Source organism: Equus caballus, chromosome 13 (genome assembly GCF_041296265.1).
Source record: "Equus caballus isolate H_3958 breed thoroughbred chromosome 13, TB-T2T, whole genome shotgun sequence".
NCBI lineage: Eukaryota > Metazoa > Chordata > Mammalia > Perissodactyla > Equidae > Equus > Equus caballus.
Genome location: NC_091696.1, coordinates 10,408,850 through 10,415,161, shown reverse-complemented (window position 1 = coordinate 10,415,161; position 6,312 = coordinate 10,408,850).

Here is a 6,312-nt window from a genome sequence, read left to right as displayed (position 1 = left end):
GGGGAAGTTGCACCTTTATCTTAAGGGCATTTGTTCTTACCATAGCAAATGCTTAAGCAGATATATGATGCATGCTCAATGGCCATGTCAGGCCCTTCTGGAAAAACAAAGTCAGGCCAAATTAGGGTTACACCAAATGGCTTCCTCATATACTCCAATATCTCCTAGTGCTTGCCATTTCTATTTGTCAACATGTTGATATGCCATGGCACTGAGCAACGCCCAGGAAGCCCCCATGGGGTTTGCATTCATCAGGGAGCTGGTGTACCTCCTCAGTGTTCTTAGGAGGCCCTGGTATCAGATGCTCAGGACATTTATATTTGTCCATTAATTTTTTTAGTAACATCACACCAGGGATTGGACCCACAATATCCCATCCCATCAGGGGAAGAAGAGAAACATCAGTGAGTGAAGCCGTGACTTTGTATTTACCCTCTGGTGGTGCCATTGATTTCTGGTTGCAAGGCTATTTCACTCTTCTGGGTTAGAACCCATAGTCCAGGCGCAACCCACAAACTCAGTGGTCGCAGGCAGAGGTCGCCCATCCTCCTCACCTATGAGAATCTTTTTCTTGTGCATTTAGCCCAGAGCCTCTCCTTGGGCAGAGACAGTTGCCTTGCTGATCCAATCTACCGTCCTTAGCTGTCCTTGGCCTTGAGGTGTGGAGGATCCTTACGTCCATTAATAGTCAATTAAGGCCTTTACAATTAGTGGTCTAATGGTCTCATTAGACCGTATGGCCTTGATCATGCTGCTCTGGGGAGATTGTTGGGTTATTAGGCAGCTGTGACCTTTTGGGTTGGATACCACAGACAACACACAACAGAAGCAATATGCAAACGCACATAGCAGCTTGACAGACCCCCAGCAAGTAGTGCTCCTTTCCCACCTGAGTTCAATGGTTAGTAAGCAAGTTGCAGACAAAGGGCATTCCCCTTGGTTAACTGGAAGGGCAATCCTACAGTCCTGCTACCTACATCAATTGTTTTGTGTCTGTCTCAGCCTATCAATAAATCAATGTTGTGGTTGGACTGGCCCTTGTGGTTCTTATCATGATTGCAAGATGCCCTTCAGCAATAACCATTAGGAAACTTTGAAAAGACAAAGGTTTATTACTTATAGGACATGATAATTACACAGCACACCTGGGTAGGAAGAAAGAGCTAGAGTTCTACTTTATTGGGATCAAGGGTGGGGGGCTAGGATTTCATGGGCTCACTTTTTATTGGTGAATTTAAACTTAAGAATGGGAATTTAAAGCACAGAAAGGAAAAAAACCAAGTGGCACAAATGGCCAGCTATTGAAATCAACCAAGATCTCCAAAACAAAGGAGCCTAAGTAGGGGGAGGTGGCCTGGCTCCTTATCTAGTGGCTGCCAATGTGTTTATTGGAGATAGCCATCTTTGAAGGGAGTCAGACACTTGCATAACAAAAAGAAATAAAAGCTGTCAGGGTTTACCTTCACTCCTCTCTCCCTGTCTCCAAATTCTGATCTTTCTCTGGGTAAGGGGCTCAAGAGTCACTTCTCAACCATTTGCTTGGAAAGTGTTACGTGTGGTCTGATCTGGCCCCTTTTGGGACACAAGACCTATTTATTGTATCTCCATGCCTCAGCGTGAACACCAATGTTAGCATCACATATGTTTTTCTCTGGGGTCTTCCCCTGCATGGTGAGGGCACCAACTTCAAGAGAGAACTGGCCACCAAGAGCTGGGGGTCCGGGGATGACATCACTGTGAACCTTCCTCCCAGAAGCCCCTGCCCTCTTTCTCCCTGTGAGCAGCAGTTGCCTCTCTGGGGGGGTGGGGTTGGGCTGGGTGGTAGGTGAGTGATAGGACCTTTTCACGGGACTGCGGGAGGGGGAAAGAGGAGGGGACTTCATTCCCCATCAGGGCCTGTCTGAAATCCAAAACAAATGAAGTCGTGGGGTGTATGTGGGGGCGGGGGAGGCGGCAGAAGGTTGGCCTGAGTCTGGAGAGGATTAGAAGCAGACAGGAAGTCCAGGTGAGGAAATGGACTTGGCCCTGGAGGCAGAGACCTGCTCTAAAGGGGGAAAGTGCTCCCAGTATCTGTGAAGCCAGTTGGGCAAGTTTCTCAGGAAAGGGGCCAGATCTGATCCCATTGTAGAGAGGAAGAATCCGGAGGGGACATTATCCTCCATTGAAAACATCCAGGTTGGGTGAGAGGCCACAGCGTGAGCCAGAAAGATACAGGAAGGTCAAGATCAGGCTTCTGTCTCTAGGAGAGAGACTTGGGTGTCTACACGTGGGTGCGGTAAGTAGAATGTGTTGTAACAGCTGAGGGTTGTAGAAAGACTGTTTGGGACAGAGGGAGTTGGAAACAGCCCCAGGACAATGACAGTTCTGCCTCCCCAAGAATATCCCTCCAGTGTCCACTCAGCAAGATGAGTACCACTTTCTTATTCATCATGCCAGCTTGGCATCGTTTCTTTCCACCATGACAGGCCAAAGGCAACCTCCCTGCCCACCATCAACCTTCTTCTGAGTGTACGACCCTTTCCAAGAAGCTAGCCCAGACTAGGAGGAAGATATAGGCTTCCGGGGGCCGCACCATGCCTCCCACCCTTTCCTGAGGCTCCTCAGGTGGCTTCTGCTGCCAGGCTCTGATCCCAGCCTCGCTGAGGGTAAAGGTCCTCTGGTTCCATTTTCCTCTTATTATCTGGCTTTCTAGCCCTCCCTCATTAGGCATTTGTCTGAGGCCTAGTTGGGGCTTGGTCTAAGGGGCTGGAGCCTCATATGGAGAAGAGTGGAGAGTCCAGGTGCCAGGTCCGTGTCACATGCCTCCCACCAATCTGTGCAGGATATGGGATCCAGCTTGGAACTAGGTCCCCCAAAGCCAACCTTCGACTTGGCCAATGGGTTTAGCTTGGCTAATGGGGGTCAGGCTCAGACCCTGATCCATGCTGCAGGCCCTAATAGGAATCAAGACTCTAAGCAGGAGGAGCTGGAGCCCAGGCCTCAGGGTCACTGTCCCTTCTGGTTCCAGCCTCCAGGTCCTAGGTCCTCAAGGAGAGGTGTGCTGCACAGCCACTCTGGTGTTGTGACAATGGCCGTTTACTGGGAACAGAAATAGGACAGTGAGTTGGAAGGCACGTATTTCAGAGGAAGCTTGGCACAGAAGCTGAGTTTGAGGACCCAAAGTGGTCCCTGAGCCATCTGAGCAGGGGAGCAGCAGGGAGAAGGGGCCACTGCATGGTCAGAGGGGGAAAGGCACCCATCTCTGAGCTCCACAGATCTGGCTTTGAATCCCAGCTACTGATCGTGATGTTGGCCAAGTCACTTATCCTTTCCAAGCCTCAGTTTCCCCCTAGTAATATGGGACCAACTACTTTACAGAGGTTTTGTTTTTTAAATTTTTTATTAAAACACAACATGGACAAGTGTACAGATGACAAGGGCACAGCTCGAATTTTCACAGACTGAGTGTACACTGGGGTTACTCTGAGAAAAGAAAGAGATGCACTCAAGTTCATGGGACAGGTGCACGGACGTCTTTGTGTTTAGGTTGAGGAAAACTGTCACCCACTAGCTTCCTGCCACTCTCCACTCTTGGGTTTCCCTCCTGGGTGAGTGCCCATTCACTCACAATGGAGCCGGGAGGAAGCATCTGGAAGCCTTTTTGGAGAAAGAGGAGAGAGGCCAGCACTTCAAATCAGGAGAGGAGTTGAGCTAGCAGGCCACAGCCACAGGAGGTTAGGGTGGGCTAGGGCGCCATTGCCCCAGTTTGGGAGGCTCCAGACCCAGACAGCGAGAATGCCACTAGCCTCAGGCTTGAGCCCTATGCCTGGTGCCATTCAGCTGCCACCTATTTGGATCCTAATGTGCTTTGGGACCCCAGCAGTCATATGCCAGAGGTGGGCTCCTCTCTTGTCCTTCTGCTGGTCCCTCCTCCCGAGTTCCAGCCCCTGTGGGTCCTCCCTGCTCATCCTTCAAGCCCTGAAAAGTCAACCCTTCTACAGACAGAACATGGCATCTGCGGATCCAGTGAGCTCCGTATCCTGAACTGCCTGCTGCCCCCAGAGGTAATTATCACTCCCCAGTTACACACTGGAGATGCCAGAATCACCTTTGCCTCCTTCCTCTCTCTCCACCTTCCAGAACCCCAGTCAGACTTCCTGGCCTCTTCGGCCTTCCTTCTGCGTGGTTGCTAGCTTCTTCTCTTACTCCATGCCCCCATCTCTCTGGGACACCTCCTCGGAGGTCTTGCCTCTCATCTCCCATCTTCTACCTTCTCAGGCTGTCAAGATGCTCTTCCTAAAACACTGTTGTCACCACGTCATTCTCCCTACTCACCGGCACTGGCTCCTCATTGCTAGAAGGTGGAAACTCCTCAGCACAGCATTGGAAGTGCCCTAGAAACAGCCCAGCCCAGCTTCCCACCTGTCTCTGACTCATCTCTCCTTCTGACCCACAGTTCTGCCCACTGTCCTTGGAACTCCCACCATCAAGTCACAGTGCAGCTTTCTGTATTCAGCGATGTATTAGGTATAAACCTTAGCGCGTTCAGGAAACTTCTCTAAGCCTAGGCAACTACACCAGAGTGTCATCGCTGTGAGCTTTAAATGAGAGATGCATGTAAAGTGCTTAGCAGTGTGCCTGGCAGAGAGCTCGATAAATGTCAGCTCTTGTCACTTGATCTCACCCATTTCTTTGCCACAAAGTCTTTTCATATCCACGAGCACATTACAAGAATTACATCATGTGAACCACCACGTTATGTGATTCACTGCCTTGCTACACCACCATATGGCTTGTTCATGACCTTTTCTCTCATATGAAAGGCCAATGTTAAGGGCAGGACATGTGTCTTGTTCATTGTTTCATTGTGACCGTGTCATGGTGATCGTGACGCCTGGTGTGTGGTGAGTGTTGACAGATGAAGTGTATCCAAGGGACCTAGTGCAGAGGGAATCAGCCCCACAGCCCACAGGTTGTGCTCTGCGCTAGGATGCCCGGCTGGGCATGGGAGTGAAGAGGGGTTCCCTTCACAAAGCCGGAGGTGGGACTGCGTCCATCATGGGAAAAAAGTGGCTGTGTTAGCTGCCTAGGGCTACCATAACAAAGTGCCACTCACCTGGGGACTTAAAACAGTACAGATTTGTCATCTCACTGTTCTGGAGGTCAAAATCAAGCTGTCACTGAGACTAGGCCCCCTCTGAAACCCGAAGGGGAGGAATCTTCCTTCCGTCTTCTAGCTCCTGGTGGCCATCAATCCTTGGCTTACAGCTGCATCACCCCAATCTCTGCCTCTGTTGTCATGTGGCATTCTCCCCTTGTGTCTGTGTCCAAATGTCCCTCTTCTTATAGGACACCAGTCATGTGTGACTAGAGCCCACCGTCTCTCAGAATGACCCCATCTTAACTTGATTCCGCCTGCAAAGAATTGATTTCCAAATAAGGTCACTTTCACCGGTACAGGGGATAGGATTTCAACATATCTTTTTGGGGGACACAACTCAACCCACAACAGGTGCCTTTTATAATTCACACAAAAGTACTGTCTGCTTGTGCCTGGGGGCTGCATCCACCCGGAAGTGGTCTTTGTGCAAATTAGAAAAAGGATGCTCCATGGTGGGTGATGGTAGGCATTGGCCATGGGATCTTCTCTTTGAGGACATGCAGAAGCCAGGTGCACAGAGAGATGGATCGCTGGACTGTCCTGATGTGTCTATTCTATTTTCCAGAGGTCTGGGCCCACGGTACAGAGCCGTTAAGGAGCTTTCCTGTGCCATTTCTCCTCCTGTGTAGCTGGATAATAAGCCCCAACACTGTGTGATTTCTCTTCCTTATCTGGAAGAATCTAACATAAAAACGTGAACTAAAGAAGCCTTATGGACTCAGCTTGTTGCCAGCCTCCTCTTGGGGCATCCTGCCATCCCCCATGTGGCCACCAGAGGGCTGCCTCTATTCACAGGCAAATCTGTGGCCCTCCTGCTTAAAACCCTCCCCTGGTTGGCCAGCCCCTGCCTGCAGGATGAGTGCAACCCAGAACTGCTGGGTTTGTTCCTGCAAAGCTGGCCGTTTCTCAGCTCTGGGCTTTGCTCAGGCTGTCCCCTCTGGCTGGAGGGACCCTGCTTTTCTTTATCATCTAGAGGGGAATTTTTAAAACTCAGTTCAGGTCCCACTTCCTGGACACCGCCCTCAAACTGCCAACCTGCCAGGCTGGTCCAAGGCATCGCTTCCTCTGCATCCCCATAGCTCTTCCTAAAGATCACGACCCTTCCACGTCACTTTAAGACACCACTTTATCAAAAAAGTTGGATAACTGGAGCATCAAGAAAGACAGTAACT